Source organism: Dipodomys spectabilis, unplaced genomic scaffold (genome assembly GCF_019054845.1).
Source record: "Dipodomys spectabilis isolate Male_0828 unplaced genomic scaffold, ASM1905484v1 ptg000581l, whole genome shotgun sequence".
Lineage (NCBI taxonomy): Eukaryota > Metazoa > Chordata > Mammalia > Rodentia > Heteromyidae > Dipodomys > Dipodomys spectabilis.
In genome coordinates, this window is record NW_024871258.1 from 1,663,127 (window position 1) to 1,681,279 (window position 18,153).

Below are 18,153 nucleotides of genomic sequence, written 5' to 3' on the forward strand. Positions count from 1 at the left end.
TATTCTAGACAAATAAAACGTCAAAATCATTTGTGAATTTGTAAATTAAAACTTCTACTTAAAAAGTATTTTGTAGTATCCTATAGAATATGAAATTACAAGCAAAAGATATTTATTTCAAATCTAAATTCTAATTTAGTAAGGTCTACAAAGTCCTACACTAGATAACTTTGCTGTTTCTCCAGGCTTAAGCTTTTGTAATCCTTCATTATTTCTTTGGAATCCAACAGAACGATGATAAAGTTTTCAAATATTTGGTTTGGAATCCTGACATATTTTGTATCTAGAAGTATTCTGTAATGAAGAGAACATTTAAAACATGACTGAGGATGATATATGAGTTGCATTTCAATAAGAAACTTGACTTCTCAAAACATAATGACAAAATTAGACCAAAATTCCAACTGTGAATTCCTTTCTTGTTCTTTGGTTGGTTTTACGGAGGCAAAATTATACTACCTAGTCCAGGGAAGGTATTACTATTTAATCCACTCTCTAATCTCCTGTATTAGTCTGAGTGCTAGAATTCCAGACTTCTATCACATTGCCCTGCCATATTTTCTTGGCTTATTAAATCGAGAAACATACTAGTAATTCTGAACTTCTCCAATGATCTTATCCACGACTGACTGCTCAAACTGTTCTAACATTTGACACAGGATATGAACATTTTCAGATGCACCTGCAGGGGTCTCTGATTCATTCTTCCATGGATCCAATCCATTTAATAATTATTACTTGACTCTTTTACTATCTCTGGTCACTACCTATGTAATAGTCTCAATCTTTTGGGGGGGAAAGTTCACTTGACGACTTTCTAATATTAAAAATTATCACTTGATTCTAGTCTTACTCAGGACATATTTTCTATTATTTTCTAACTTTTCTACACATTGTGAGAGTTGTTTCATATGTGTGTTTGCACATATAAGTGCTTCTGTGCGTATGTAAATGTTTGTATGTATGTATGCAAAAACTTCAGGCTATTATTCAGCACTATTGCTCATAACTAGTATCCCATCACTTGAGCCATTCGTCCAATGCAGCTTTTGGCTGGTTAATTATAGGTAGTGTTGCAAAGACTGTTCTGCTGAGGCTGGATGCAAACTGAACTTTCCAGACTCTTTTACATTCTTAGTTTTTATTTTTTCCAGGAGTATGGTTTTAAACTACAAACATTTTTGTGAATGTAAAGTCTAACCTGTAGCCTAGATTTTAACTCAAGAATTCATACAAAGATAGATGAACACACACATTACATATCCTGAGTGTACATTGCTAGAAATGTGATCTTAAGCCTGGTACTGGTGGCTCAAACCTATAATCCTAGTTACTCAGGAGGTTGAGATCTGAGGATTGCAGTTCAGATCAAGCACCAGTAAGAAAGTTTTCTGAGGCACTTATCTCCAATTAACCACCAGAAAACTGGAATTGGCACTGTGGCTCAAATGGTAGAGCTCTAGCCTTGAGCTGAAGAGGGGAAGGACATTGCCTAGGCCCAGAGTTCAAAACCTACAACAATTAAAAAAAAACAAAAAAAAAGAAAAATAAATGTGATCTTATCCACCAGTTCATTGCTGCTATATTTCCTACTCTCTCAACATGGCCTTTTTTTCCAGTTGTCTATGCTCTTATATCTGACTTGTTTTGGAACCAGAATTACTCTTCTCTTCTACTTTTTACAAATTTGCATGATTAGCTACCATGATTTAGATCTAGTAGAAAAGAAGATTGGCCTCATCCTTCATGTTCCACTTAGTAGTAAAGCTTTCCCTATATAACTCCCATAGATCTACATACTGGCCTTGGATTTATTGTTTCAAAGTTGTCTTATTTGAAGAGTCTTCTATAGTGTATTGAACCATTATACTTAAGCACAAAACTTCTTTTTCTCTAATTATTCGTATTGTTTCTCCTACTTCTAACTTATGTACACTTGGGAAATAATGCACAACACACACACTCACAAAAAAATGTTTCTGAGAACATTCTTCCCACATAAAATTGGTCTTAATTACAGAGCACTTAGGAAATTTTGAACTTAAAGTATTCCAGGATTTTTTTCATGTTTTTTTTATTGTAAAAATGGTTTAAAGAGGGGTTAGAGTTACATAAGAAAGTTAATGAGTACATTATCTATCAAGCTTTGTTACCTCCTCTTTTGTATTTCTCCTACAATCCTTTTCCTCCCTACCAACCCAAGTCCCTTTTCCCCTCCTCAAGTTGTAAAGCGAATTTTCTACATAGTGCCTTGTACAGCTCATTGTTACAATAGGTCATACTGTATAATTGTTTAAGCATTTTGTTATTTCCCTTCCCCTCCCCGCATTATATAAATGTATATGCAAGATGCAGGTCGCTGACAATAAATATAGTGAAAACAGGGGTTATATACCATGGAAGAAGAAAATAGAAGAGAAACAAAAAAATCGCATACTACATGTTAGATACATTAAAAAAATAGCAAGAAAAAGCAAGTTGTGTCCCTATCTTGGGTTCCATTTCATTTAACATCATCTTATATGGCCATATGTACATGAATAAGGTTTTATAAGCCATGCAAATTCCATATTTTCTCGCTATGAAGTTATCTCTGAAACACATGTTACCTCATGTCCAAAGATATACTTGTGCTATTTCAGTGAAGCCAGAAAACATTCATTTTACCTAGAGCAGCACCATGGATTGTTACTGGAAGTAAGTGGAAGGAACTGTTATTGCAAGTGGAAACTGATTCCAAGAGAGGAATTGAACATAGAAAAATGACAAATTTCAAGGTAATTTGTGCTGTCCTTTTTACGGTACAAGAAAAGAATCCAAGGCCTGAAAGAAACTCTGTCCCTGACTTTTTCAAGTTTGTCCTTTACTTATATAAAACTTGTCTGTAAACTTCTAGTTGAGAGTATAACAAAAGTTAACAATATGCCATTTGAAGGCCAGCATAAAATAAAAGGCAATAACTTTGTTTTAAAAGTGTTCTCCTGCAAAGAAACAAAGATATGGGGGTTTTAAAGAGACTTATGCACGGATATTTCACTCCTGAGATGATTCTCCTGTTGCAGGAGTCAGTTACCCAATTCTTTAGTCTCGTCCTGAGTTCTCCATAGCAATAAGGATTCCAAAAAGCAGGATCCAGTGAGTACGATCAGCAAAAGGAGCCTCTTCTCAAACCAACGCTGTAAGTATGGTCACAAAGAAACAGGTGGTTTTTTTCATTTGCTTGTTTGTTTGTTTAGTTTGTGCTGGTTTTGGGGCTTGAACCTAGAGGGTGGAACCTGTCCCAGTACAGTTGTCTTTCCTGCCCACCTGCCCCCAAAGCTAGTACTCTATTGCTTGAGCCTAAACTCCACTTCTGGCTTTTTTAGTGTTTAATTACAGATAAGAGTTAGACAGACTCTCCTGCCTGGGTTGGCTTTGAACTGAGATAGTAATAAATCCAAGTGACTTCAACTGTACGGACTTCTCTTTTTTTAATTTTTATTTATTTTTTATTGTGAAAATACTGTGCAGAGGGGTTACAATTACATGGGCAAGATAATGAGTACATTTCTTATCAAGCATTGTAGCCTCCTCCTTTGTTTCGCCTTGGATTTCTCTTTTGAACTAAGAAATATTAGATGAAGTTTATTATAAATCGAATATTTGACAATTTTTAAAAGAAGAGAATATGTCCAGCAAAGAAACCATAACTTAAATAACTCAACAAAAGTAGGTGCACTGAATCATTTTGGAATAATTTTTTTCTAATTGGGAAGATTACTATTGACTTTGTCGTTCTTTTCGGGGAAAATTAAAGTCATATTTGCCCTTTTTTGTTGGTCATGGGTCTTTAAGTCTGATACTGGACCCTCTCCTTCAATTCTTCAGCTCAAGTTGAGCACTCTGCCACTTTTGGTACAGTACCACTTCTGGGTTTCATGTGGTTAATTAAAGATCATGGACCTTCCTGACCAGGCTGGTTTTGAACCACAATCCTGTGTTCTCAATTTTCTGAGTAGCTAGGATAACAGGTGTGAGCCACCAGCATCCGTCTTATATTTGCATTTATGTGCACTTATTGACACTATGTAGACAAAGAATGGAAATTTGAATCAAATTATGACATTGCAACTTTTTAGAAAAATCGAGGTAGCAATAAATTTATCCCCCTTTTTCATGTTGCTACATTAATGATTCATGTGTTATGGGACTCTTACATTAGCATCTTCTTCTGTCTGTATTTGTCGACTTAATATCAGAAATTGTTCATAGAGAAATATAAAAGACTGAGATTTTTAGAAAGCAAAGGAGTTCAGGTATGAAAGTACAGCATAGAAGGATATACAACTTATCATACAGAGATAAAGAATTAGCCTAATTACTAGAATGCTAAAGGCAATGAGGAATAAGCCTAGTTGATGACTAGTTCTTTAATAACCAGAAATGGTTCCCTAGAACATTTTGTGGTATCACTTAGTTATTACCATTTATTCCTTCCATCTGGAGTTATTCCTTCTCTTCTGTAAAAACTATAATTAGCCTCTGCCTTTTTGGTGCCATGACTTATCAAAAAGATTCCCAAATCTCACTTATACTATCCTTCTGATTGTGATTAGCAGTGACCACTCAAAAACCTGGAATCTTTGAATTTCCAGAATTAATCTTCACCTGACATCTAAGCACATTCCTGGCATTAATTGCCGTGACTTGATGAACAAAAGTTTTTGTTTTTTTTTCAATATTGTATACTAATATAGGTAAAGTACATGAATTAGGGACTATTGTCAGGTATGAGTATGAAGGAGCAATTATATATTCCAAGTATGAGTTGTTTATTTTCCATTTACTAACTAAATATTTGTTGTTGTTGTTGTTGTTGTTGTTTTGCCAGTCCTGGAGCTTCAACTCAGGGATAGGGAATTATTCCTCAGCTATTTTTGTTGTTGTTGTTCAAGGCTAACCCTCTACCACTTTGAGACACAGCACTATTTCCAGTGATTCTTTGTCTGTTTATGTGGTACTGAAGAATCGAACCGAAGTTTTCATGCATGCTAATCAATCACCGTACTGTGAAGCCACATTCCCAGAGCCCTAAATGACTTTCTTAAGATTGGCATTACTTTTTCATTCCGTAACTACGTATCATAATTTTAGCCAGAAATTTTTGCTAGAAAAGGATATTGAACACAATATTGAGACCAGTAAGGCTAGATGGACAATGAATAACCGTCACGATCTAGCCAGAGCACAGAGGGGCTTACCTCATGGAGCTGGAAAAACAGACTGAGCAAGACAACTCCTGACCCACAGCCCACCTCCAGAATGAGAAGGCCACATTGGTTCCAGCCACATGGGGATGCTGGACCACCTCCTCTAGCACCCATTAAATAAGTTCTTCAGAGAGAGAGAGAGAGAGAGTCAGAATTACACTTAAGCCAAGTGCTGGTACCTAAATACACAGGGGGCTGAGATATGAGGACCATGGTTTATAGGCAGCCTGGGCAGGAAAATCTGTGAGACTCTTATCTCCAAAGAATCACCAGAAAACCAGAAGTGGTGCTGTGACTCAAATGGTAGAGCGCTAGCCTTGAGCTGAGGAGCTTGGGGACAGTGCCCAGGCCCAGAGTTCAAACCCTACGACTGACAAAAAGTGGACTTAGCACCACAAGAAGTGGACTGAATAGCACCCATTGTCTTAGGGAGCATGGCAGAAAAGTCAGGCTGAGCTTCCTGTCAGCTCTCTTATTTTATTTTTTGGTTTTTTTTTATTATGAAAGTGATTTTCCAAGGGGTGGGTTACAGTTACATGAGTAGAAGTACTTTTTTTTACAGTGTTACCACTTCCTCATTTTTTCCTGCTTCCACCAACCCTGATATCCCCTTTCCCCAAAGTTGTAAAGTTCATTTCTAACATATTGCTTAGTGTATATCACTGTTGCTTTGGTTAATCTTTGTCCGACTATTTCTGTGATTTCCCTTCCCTTCCCCAAATCAGATAAACTTATGTATAAGACAAAAGGTACAGAAATCAAAAACAATGACTACAGGGAATAATCCAAAGAGGACAAAGTAAATCGAAATAACTAAAAGCAGTTCTCTATACAATCATCTTGTGTCCATTTCTTGCAGCTCATTTCAATAAGCATCATTTTCTATGGTGACATGCATATAACTATTGAGCTGTTGTGATCTTTTATAGGAATATCCTAAACATATTCTAGTTTTTTTAAATGAGTGAAAACATGTATCCTATAATTCTTTGGATGTGGCTTGTTTGATGTATTATGTTTTCCAAGTCTTTCCATTTCCTTACAAATGGGGCAATGTCATTCTTTCTGATGGAAGCATAGAATTTTGTTGTGAATATCTATGACATTTTCTTGATCGATTCATCTACTGAGGGGCATCTGTGTTGGTTCCATATCTTAGCTATGGTAAACACTGCTACAATTGACATAGTTGTGATGGTAACTTCAGTATGGCCTTGTCTGTGGTCATTTGGGTAATTGTCCAGGAGTGGGATTGCTGGGTTATAGGGGAGATCTTCTGAGGAACCTGTATACTTCTTTATGGAGTATTTGAACAAGTTTACTTTTCAACCCATTTTGTAGTAACATTCCTGTTTGGCTATATTCCCACCAGACCAGCCTCTGTTATTGTTAGTTTTCTTCATAATGGCCATCAAACTGGGGGGAGGTGGAATCTCAATGTTGCTTTTATTTGTATTTCTATGGCCAGAAATGTTGCATATTTCTTCATGTTTCAATTGGCCATTCATATTTCTTCTTCAGAGAGGTCTCTCTTTAAAACTTTAGCCCACTTATTAAGAGGGTTGTTTCTTTGAAGATTTGTTTTTGGGGGGAGTTAACTGCTAGGGCTCTAAATATATTTGAGATGTAAGGCCATTGCCTGTTGCAGAGCAAGTAACAAACTTCTCCCAATCTGTGTGCTTTCTATTTATCTTTCTATCTATGTAAGTTCTCTTCTTAGATTTGGTATGGGTCTATCAATTCTGTTAATTTATTGAAACAACCAATTCTGTTTTGTTGATCTTTTTATGTTTTAGTTTGTCTTTATTTAGTTATTTCTGATTTATTTATTTTTATTTGTTTCTGTCTTCTGCTTTGGGTTTGGCCTTGTTCCTGTTTTCAAGAATTTTCAGGTATATAATTAAAATAAAGACTTCAGATTTCCCAAATTGCTTGATGTAGGCACTTAGAGCTATAAATTTTCCTCTAAGTACTGCATTTACTGTTTCCCAGAGGAGTTGGTATATTGTGTGTTCACTGGTCATTCAGCAATGTGTTGTTCAGTCTTCATGGGTTTGGGAACTTTTTTTTGCTTTAGCTTTTTTAATTCTAAGTTTATTCTGTTGTGGTCTGACAAGATATGGGAATTCAAATAATTTTTCTTTCAATTTAGATAGAATTTCTATGTGATATAGGATATGTTCTATTTTGGAGACGCTTTCATGAGCTGCTGCGAAGAATGTGTATACTGATGCTGAATGTATATTTTGTAGATGTCTGTTAGGGCTAGGAGTTCAATGTAGTTATTTAGGTCTTCAGTTTCTTGGTTGAATTTTTCCTGGATGACCTATCCATGCATTTCAATGATGTGTTGAGAAATGTTTTTAGGTTAAGTAATATTTGGTTGATGAAGTGGGGTGCTCCAGGCATTGATACTTAGAATTGATATATCCACCTAATGGAGATGTGCCTTTATCAATATATAATTTCTCTTCCTAGTAATTTTATTTTGAATTTTATTTTATGTTAGAAATTCTACTGTGGCCTGTTGATGGTGTTCATTTGCTTGAAGATTTTCCTTCCAGCCTTTCAGTTTGAGTATGTGTTTGTTTTTGTCAATAAAATGTGTCTCTTGTAGATATTACATGCATGTGTCTTGTTTTATTATACTACTATTTAGTCTGTTTTCTAATTGGAAAGTTAAGTCTATTGATATTGAGAGTTAAGTCTGTGAAATATCTCATAAGTCCTGGTATGTTATTGACCTGCTATTAGGCTCTGTGTCTCATCTACTCTTAATATATTTACCTTGTTCACTGGTAGGGAGCATTTTATATAACCAGTTCCTGTTCTTCATGATCTTCTCTATGTAGGATATATTTGATTAACTTCTATCCTGCTGATTTGGTGGAGATACATTGTTTCAAGATTTCTTTGTCATGAAATATTTTTATATATCCTTTTAATGTAAAGGAGAGTTTGGCTTTGGACCATATTCACGGTTGGTAGTTGTTTGCCTTTAATGTTTGTCATATATCATGTGAGGCTCCCCTTTTTACCATATCAGCTAAGAAATTTGTATTTATTCTGACTGTATATCCTTTATATAATCAGTCTTTTCTCCTGACAGATTTAAGAATCCCTTCATTGATGTCTAGTGATCCTCTAATGGATTATGATGTGATGATGGTTTGTTCTGTTCTGGTATACTCTGTTTGGTGTTCTAAAGGCTTCTCTTATCTGAATGAGCCTCTCTCTTTGATTTCCTTGTCTTACAATTGGTTATTGTTTTAGGGCTTCTATCTCTTTATTAAAGCTTCATTTTAGGTCTTGTATGGATTTTCTTTACAACATTTTATTTGGTGGGGGCTGGGGAGGTATGTGTTTTAGCTGTGTCTTCTCTCATATCTTTTAACTAGGCATCCATTTTTCCCTTGGACTCTCTTGCCTTCTCAGAATTTATTTTTCTTTGTGTTTGGAGTCTCCATGAATTATTTTGCTGATCTTTGCTTAGTCTCATCTTGTTCACAAATTTCCTTGTAGAGGTTTTGTACCTTTTCATTAATCACATTTTTCAGCAGTATTTGTAATGTATTTTGAAAAACATCTTCTAGATAATTGATTGTTCTAATGCCCGTTCATTTACTGTGTGAATTATATTACCTTGGCATGATTTTTCTCATAGTTTTCTGATTTGTTCTGTCCATTTGAAGTATTTCTTGGCTTTCATTTGGGGATCTATGATCTTAATAGGTGACTATCTATGTTCTTGGATGATTTGTCAGGTGTTGCTTTGGTCTTCTGTTGTGATTTGTTTTTCTGGAATTAGGCTTTTGTCTAGACCATTAAGTGTAGGAGAAGAGATCAGTTGTGAGAGATGTTGTCAAATTAATACTTGTGGTTCCAACGACAGTTCCGACTATCCAGTGGTAAGGTGAATTGTCTCTATGTTTATATGTGACTGTCTCTCTGTTCATGATTTTTTCCCAAGTGACCCTTTCATTTCCACACTGCAATTGTGTTTTTGAATATGTTGGCCAACACAGTCACAGCATTCACCTTCCTGGCTGGGTAACTTTTCATAGATTTCTGTTTTCTTGTGAAGACAGTATAAAATATTCTTTTGAATTGTATATCTATATATAATTATACCTAACTTGGTGTGACACTCTAGAAGTGGAGTACCTTCTAGGACTCTAAATCTCTGTTTCATTAGAGAAATCTAGGGTAATTTTCTGTTGTTATTCTCCCACTGTTTTTCCTCTTCCTCTGGTTCATTTATTATATTGTGGATTTTTTTCACATAATTTAGGATTTGTGATGGTTGTATCAAGTTATTTCTGTTTTTCTGTTTGTGTTACCTTTACATAGTGATTTCAGGCTTGTATGAAGAGACAGTAATAATATGAAATGTGAAGAGCTTAAAGCTTAAAGAGGCACAATGAAGGCCTAAGTAACTCCATTACAGGCTAGCAACCATCTTGTGAGGTATGAATTATGAAAATAACCATGGGTTGGACCCAGAAATGTCACAAAAAGAAAAACAATTCTTGGACAACTGAGACATAAATAATCCTTTGAAAAGCCACAAGAATTTTCTCCAAATGCATTCACCAAACATTGGGTGGCTATGCAGGACACGGTGACCCAGTGGCCAGACACTTCCTGTCAATAACACCTCAATAATATTAGCCAATCACATATGTATAGCTTAGTTTATTAAAATGTTAATCAATCATGTAATTTCTCATGTAAAACTTCCATAAAGTTGTTTGTTTAATACTATAAAAACTGTGCTGATTCTATGCTTGGGGTCTCTTTGTGTCATGGGTTACTGATTGCACAGAGCACCAGCCTGGAGATTGCAAATAAAAGATGCCTTTGTTACTTGCATTGGTCGAGGTCTCTGGTGGTCTTTGGGGGGTCTTGAGTCTAGGTAAAACAAATGTAAGTTATTACATTGAAAGAAAGAGTGCAGACATTTTAACCCATTTGCTACAATTAAATTAATATAAAGCAAAGCTAATTAACTCTTATTTACTCTTCAGAGGATGAGTATAATACTCTTGGATATCTTGGAGGAAAAGACTTTAGACTGATTACAACTGATACCTTTCACTGAAATTATTGGCTAAACATTCTCCTTCAGAAAGGCAAATGCTCCATTTTTTTCATATTAGTATTATAAAATCATAACATCTGCATGTTGAATTGATTTCCTCTGCTATTTTCAATACCATTCTTCATCTATTAGGTATCTAGGGCTTGGAATGACCCGTTCCTTAAAATACGTACATTGCTTATATTGTGATATATATCTCAGTAATATTAATATGAATTTCTCTCTGAGTCTCATCTTGAGACTACATTCATATGTAATTTATTCAGTCCCAAGCAAGAAACCTATTTTATTCTTTTCTATTCTTTAAACAATAAATCTATTATCTTTAGAAATAAGTTCTAAAGAAAATATGTTCTTTTATATTGTTCCAGTAAACATCATTTATTTCTAGTACTTTTACTGAAATAAATATAAAGTATGGAACATGGAGACAATCCCCCCCTTATCACTTTAAAGTATATCCTTGGGGACTATTTTATATATATAAATAAAAAAGTGCAATGCACATGTTTATACATGAATCATCTAATGGTTATGTCAATTAGACACAAGAACTATCATACCACATCAAGTCTCAATTTACTTAAAGGCACCAACATATTAGTGTTCATGAATATCACTCATCTTTAGAAAATGACAAGTCACAACAAAGTTTATATTTCAAATTTAAAAAATAAAAATTACACCCAGGTTTGATGTGAATATCCTGTTTCCAGGAAAACAGTTAATCAGCAAACAGGGAAACAAAAAATAAGGGCTTGTCATATAGAAAGAAAGATGTAAAAGCATACTGTCTTATTTTAAGATGTTACATACATGCAAATGGTGTCATTTATTCAAAGATACTATAAAAATTCATGAGCTGATTTGTGATCAGAAGTGAGAGGTAAGCAAAGTAACTGAAAAACTGTATTTGTAAATAGTGCTTTCAATATATGATTACGTTATCAATAAATACGCCTATAGATGATGATTTTGTATCTGTAACACATATCCAGTATTCTACATTTTAGACATACCCCCATTCTCGTACCTCAGTTCTTGATCAATATTCTTCTACTTTCATGATGTCAATTGCTACTATAGTAACAAGGTGGGTGTTCTCTTGGTTTCTACATCCAATAAATTTTAGTATTTTGCAACGGTGTATAAACTCATGGAGTTAGACTGGGATGTGAAGTTTCAGGATACTCTATTCAGGGTATTAATTGGCCTGAAGCAGGCAGGAACCTATTGTGAATACACAGACACTCAGTATACTAAGAATTAGGGACTTGATCTCGGGGAAAGATAAAGGTCTAAGAAAGATCTTGAAGCTGAGATAAAGCAATGCAGCAAACATCAATCAACTATCATTACAAGGGAATGGAACATATCTTTGATGTGTCTGGGTGGCAGTGGTGTGTGTGTATGTGTGCTTGTTTGTGTGTGTGTGTGTGTTGTGTGTGTGTGTGTGTGTGTGTGTGTGTGTGTGTAGAGAATTTTAGTGTGGCTTCTATATTTACAGTCCGTAGAGCATTAATTGTTAAGGAGAAGGTGCCCTTACCAGAGCTCTGATACCATTGTCATCACTTTTTACTGCAAAAAAAAAAAAAAAAAACACTTGCTTAATCTCTAATTAAAAAGGGAAAAATAAACTAACATCTTTCATGATAGTTTTGAAAATTAATTGACAAATTGAAGGCCAAAGGGAGAAATTGGAGATTAATATAATCTTTTTCCTCACTTCTGATTATTAAACTGTAATAGCTGTGATTTTCAGGAATGTCTTGTAATGTACTTACTGCTTAATTACTAATATTTTTAATAATATGAAACATATGATAGAGAAATAGATCAGCCAGCAAGCACAAAGACCTAGTGATAAGATCGAGCTTTTGAGCAGGGTTGCCACATCTTTTACTAAAACAATTCCTTCATATGAATTTCAAAGTTTATGGCTTTTCCTGTGTGATTAAAAGTAAGAAAATACTGTAGAAACAAAAATTCCTGTTCAGCCAAGTAGAAAGTGCTCATGTTCTCGTCCTCATGGTGCAAATTTCCATTCCATAAAGACTCTCTGTTAGAGTGCTTTCATTTAATATACTTCAGCACATCATATTTCCCTGTTGGAGACAGGAAAAAAAGATAAATTTGTTTGAATATTATCTTACGTAAGTTAGTGTGTACTGGCATGATTTGTATAATTACAGAAGTTTGTAATAAATATAAGTAGGGATCATGTCACAACTATAAAATATAATTAAAATCACATAAGACTAGAAGTTACAGAATTTTGTGCATGAAAACACACATTAGATTAGTTGCAGAATTTCTATTTTGAGACAGACTTTATATTAAAGTATAAAGCACTTTACTAAGGGTTGAAACATTTTATTGAAAAAAATATATTTCTTAGAGATATTTTTGCTTCATATTTTAAGAAGAAAAATGGTCCCAAAGTAATTATTTTCAAAAAATTATTTTCCTGTTTCCATGTGATTAACCTCCAAATTAGAAATCCAGATATTTAATTTAATTTAAATTAACCAAAAATATTTATTGAGTATATGAACCTTCTGCTCTCTACATTCTTCACACTAACTTTACCAAATATGATGAGTCTGAAATAATCAGTCTCTTTGTGACCTGTGTTGATTTTATTTACAATGTGAGCAAAATCTTTAAAAAGTGATATTTAGTTTAGCTTAATTGCTCTGAAGAGACAATAAAGATGTAATCTAAAGCTAAAAATGATAAGATTTAATTTTTAGAACTCAGGAAATGTTTTTTGACCACACTGGCTACTGGAACCTTTGCAACAACCTCATGAGATAATTTATGTTGATGAAGCAAAAATCCCAGTGGTTAGACATTTACGAATATAAAAATTGTGTCATTCTGAATATGTAGAGCTACGTATCAAACATAGAAATTTTAGCTTTTAAATACTTGAATATGCTAATACATTTAATTCCAGGTTAAATACTTGTTCTGAAAGGAGATAAAATTGCATTTATTTTGAAAAGTAAACCTAAGTATTCATTTGAATGAAAGACAATGTTTAAACATCACTCCTTAAAGAAACAAGATGTACAGTTAGTTGTTTTTCATGCCAATTATGTTCTCTAAAATAACTAGATTAGTAAACCTAAATCATTGCTTCATAAATAGAAATTTAGTTTCCTAAAATTCATGACTATAACTTTTTCTCAATTACTAAAAAACTATTTTATGATTTTTTCATGGAATCTTATTTGATATATTATTATTCATTAAGTTAATAATTGACCAATAACAATATAAAATATGCATGAACAAAGTTTATCTAACACAAGTATTTTATTCACAAGACATATCATGGCTCTCTTAAAAAATACTAGACGGCAGTGTGTTCTTTATTAATTTTTAGTTATTTTGTTAATGGTTATTAATTGTCAGAAGTGGCAATTCCATAATATGTTTAAAGCATTTGATTATACTCCCTCCCTCTATTTTCTTTTCATTACTTCTTCTTCCAAATATATTCTGCATTTCACATAAAATTACATCTTTATATATGCACATATAATCTAATTTGGAAACATAATTAAGCTAAACTGCAATTTAATTCAAGTTGGATAGTGAATTAACAGGATGAATAAAAACTTGAATATTTTTATTAACTTCTGAATTTAGCTATCATTATTATTATGGTTATGTTTAGGATCCCAGACAAAATTAGAATTAAGGTTAGTGAAATAGATTCAATACAGGATGACTCATTGCAACATGATACTCAGAAGACCCTTGGTTGAAAATGGACTTTACACCAAGGGGAGGGAGTAGTAAGGGAGGGGGGTAGTAGGAGAACAACAAAAGAAGGGTGTAACAGTCCTCAACAAGAAATATACCCATTACCTTACTCGTATAACTAATCTGTCTTTAAAGCATCTTTACAATAAAATAAAATTTAAAAAAATAATAAAGATGGGCGTCAGTGGCTCATGCTTTTAATCCTAGCTACTCTTGATGCTGATGTCTGAGGATCGGAGTTCCAAGCTGCCCAGGCAGGAAAGTCTGTGAGTCTCATATCTCCAATAAACCACTAGAAAACCATAAGTGGCGCTGTGGCTTAAGTGGTAGAGCACTCGCCTTGATCTGAAGAGTGGAGGGACAGCGCCCAATGCCAGAATTTAGGCCCCATGACCGACCAAAAAAAAAAAAAAAAAAAAAAAAGAAAAAAAAAAGAAAAAGAAAACCTGACAGGAAATAGAAAAACACTTAAAAAATGTAGGCTCAAAATGCAAGTAAAATTTAGACCTACACGCTGAGCAAGAGAATACAAGTGCAATAGAGGCTTGCTATTAACATTATAATTCGGTTATATGTAGATTTAGGATTAGGCAAGGTGTTCCAGTTAGAGCTGCGGTTAACATGAGAAAAAAATGTAAGATATAAAAGGGTGCAAAACTGCACCATATTTTAAGAGGAATGAATGGCATCAAGTTTAGAATGAATAAAAACCAGTGTCTGTGTTATTTTAAAAATTCAGACATAATTTGGCTTAAAGGGTGAATTACATTTTGTTCTCATTAGGTTTAGGCAAGGATAAGCTTTAGTCTAAAATTTAGTTTTCCAATAAGAAGTAGAAACAAAACAATGTGTGATTGAATAGAATCTAGACAATTTTCCTTACAGTAACTATGTGGTGTTAAGTCAGATTATAATTAGGATTAGGTTTCTGGTTAAAGGGGGTTGAGAATAGGATAAATAAATTGGTTAAACTAGTTTCTCGTGCCTACTATCCTAGCTAGTCAGGAAGCTGATTTCTGAGGATCGCAGTTCAAAGCCTGCCATGGCAGAAAGTCCATGAGACATTTATCTCCAATTAACCACCAGAAAACCCAAAAGTGCTGCTGTGGCTCAAGTGGTAAAGTGCACACCTAGAGCTAAAGAACTGAGGGATCATGACCTAGAGTTCAGGGATCATGCCCAGGCCCAGAGTTCAAGCCCCACGTTGGACAAAAAGAAAAAGAAAAGAAATGTATTAAATGTTAAGTAAATCTGAACTTATTTTAGGTTCTAGGATTTCAGGAAAAGCTTGGATATTGGAAGTATAATGTATTTCATAATATCAGGATTTGAGATCAATGGATATAATGATTCCTGTTAAGGAACAAGATAGATTCAGAGTTAAGAGTGAGAAAATCTATAGGGTTTAGGAAAACCTGCAATTTATTTCAAGAATTACAGGTGGAATTTCAGTAATGATGACACAAAACAAGCATTTTTCATAAATTTTAGATGTGAGATACCGTTAGTGTCAAGGATATGGTTACGATTCTAGCCATGATTTGGTTTAGAGTGAAGGAGGAAAAAAATGAGAGTCAAATTGAAGGTAAATTTTAGAATAAGCCTGGCAAAAATTAGAATGAATGTGAACTAGAGTATTGCTATTAATATTAGAATCTACTTGCAATTAGGGTTATGGTTATTCTCAATGTTCCAGTTAAGATTAAGTTTAGGGTTAGAAAATGACTAAGATATTGGAAAAAAATGGAAACCTATTTTTGGAAGGCTTATTTGAATCAAGTTAGGATGAGTGAAAACTAGTGTACTTGTGTTAGTGTTAGTATTGACATATAATTTGGATTAACATTAGGGTCAGTATGAACTGTGTTATGAATAGGAAAGTTTTAGTATAATATTCAGTTTTCACTAACAAGTGGAAGCAAAAATATGAGATTGAACAGTAACTAGACCATTATCATTATATTTATTTCTCAGTGATCATTCTTATAATGATTAATGAGAGTTTTCCAACCAGGTTTAGGTTGAGAGTTAGAGTTAATTAATGGACTAGATGATAAGTAAATCTGATATTGTTTTAGGTCACAGGGGTTCAGGAAAAGGTGGGATCATTGGAAACTGCAGTATTTTTCCTGATAAGAGAATGTGAGGACAAATAATATAATGGTTCATATTAGGGAACAAGATAACTTCAGAGGAAGAGTCAGAAAATTTATGGGAATTAGGGCAAACTGAAACTCATTTCCAGAGTGCAAACTGGAGTATTCATTAGAATGAATAAAAACAGAGTATTTTTCTTAAACATTAGAATTGGACTATCATTAGGGTGAAAGTTAGGTTTCAGTTCCAGCTGGAGTTAGTGTTAGCATTAGGGAAATGGAAAGTTTAGGGTCAAACTGAAAGTAAATCTTCGAATAACAAGTCTAATTAGAATTAGGATGAATGTGAAATAAGAAACTGCTAATAATATTAAGATTAGGGTATGGTTAGTGTGAGTGTTAGCCTCAATATTCCAGTTAGGTTAGGGTTACAAAAATGGCAAGATAATGAATAAAACTACAAACTATTTTTAGAGAGATGAGTTAAATCAAATTTAGGATGAATAAAAACTAATGTATTTTTATGACCTTTAGAATCCAAAGGCTATTAGTTCTAGGGCTAGGGTTGCTTGTCTAGTTCAGGTTAGACTTAGGCTTAGGGAAGGGTAAGCTTTAAGGTAAAACTGAGTTTTCTGCTAACACTTTCAAGTAAAATAAGTGTGAAATTTAACAAAAACTACAGAGTTTTCTTAAGTTTCCTATCCAGGGTTCAATAGGATTAAATTTAGAGTTAGGTTTCTAGTAAGGTTTAGATATATAGTTAGGGTTAGGAACTAGAGTAGATTTTAAGTAAACCTGCAACTTCTTTTTGGAGATAGAGGAGTTCAGTAAAAGTTAAGATCAGTGGAAACTACGGAAGTTTTCATGATATGAAGATTTGAGGTTAATGATTCATAATAGGGAACGATTTCAGAGTCCAAGTCAGGGAATCTGTAGTATTTGGAGCAAAGTGCAAATCATTTCAAAGACAATGAGTATCTGTTAGGATATATTTTCCATTAATTTTAAGATTGGGTTACTATTATCATCAAGGTTACTCTAAGGGTTCTGTCCAAGATTTGAGTTAGGATTAGGGAAATGGAAGATTGAGAACTTGAGTGACTTACTTCCCCTGTGTATGTAAATGCACTATTCTAAGGCTTGAACTTTAGGATTGGGTTCTGCCCCTGAGCTTTTTGCTGTAGGCTAGCATTCTACCACTTGAACCATGAGTTCACTTCCAGCTTTCTTTGGCAGTGAATTGGAGATGAGAGAATCACAGTCGTTCCTATCTAAGCTGACATTGAACTGACATCTCCAGATCTCTGCCTTCTAATTAAAGGTAGGATTAAAGGCATGAGCTACCAGTGCCCAGGAAAGTGCCTGAATTTTACAGATTGTTTGCACTTTTGTTCGAGATTAAGACTTGAATTCATTATCTGACAGCTTTGATCACTAAGTAGCACTCTGCCACTTGAGCCATATCTCCAAAATGATTATTTTAAATACCTGAAAATCATTCAATTTTCTTCAGGTTATATGTATCATTAGTGTTGTTCTAAAACTTATCCTAACAAAAAAGACTTATAGACCCTGGAGTTGATCTGAGCAAATTCTTATTCTTTGCTTCTAATTGCATAACAGTTTAGGGACATGATTTTTTAATTATTATTTTAAGTAGGATAGAAATTATCATTAAACAAAGCATTTTATGCATACAATATACCTTGATCAATGCCAACCCTTTCAATATTCTCATCCATCCCTTTTCTTCCTTCACTCTTCTTAATATTGTAGGATGTTTATTGGATTCCTCTCTGCATTTTCCCCCTTTTTTCCTGTTCAATATTCTACCTTTTAACCCTTCACCCCTCATTTGACTACCCACTTCCATATGATCCAGCAACTCTACTCCAGGCATTTACTTGAAAGATCACAAACTAGGATATAGTAA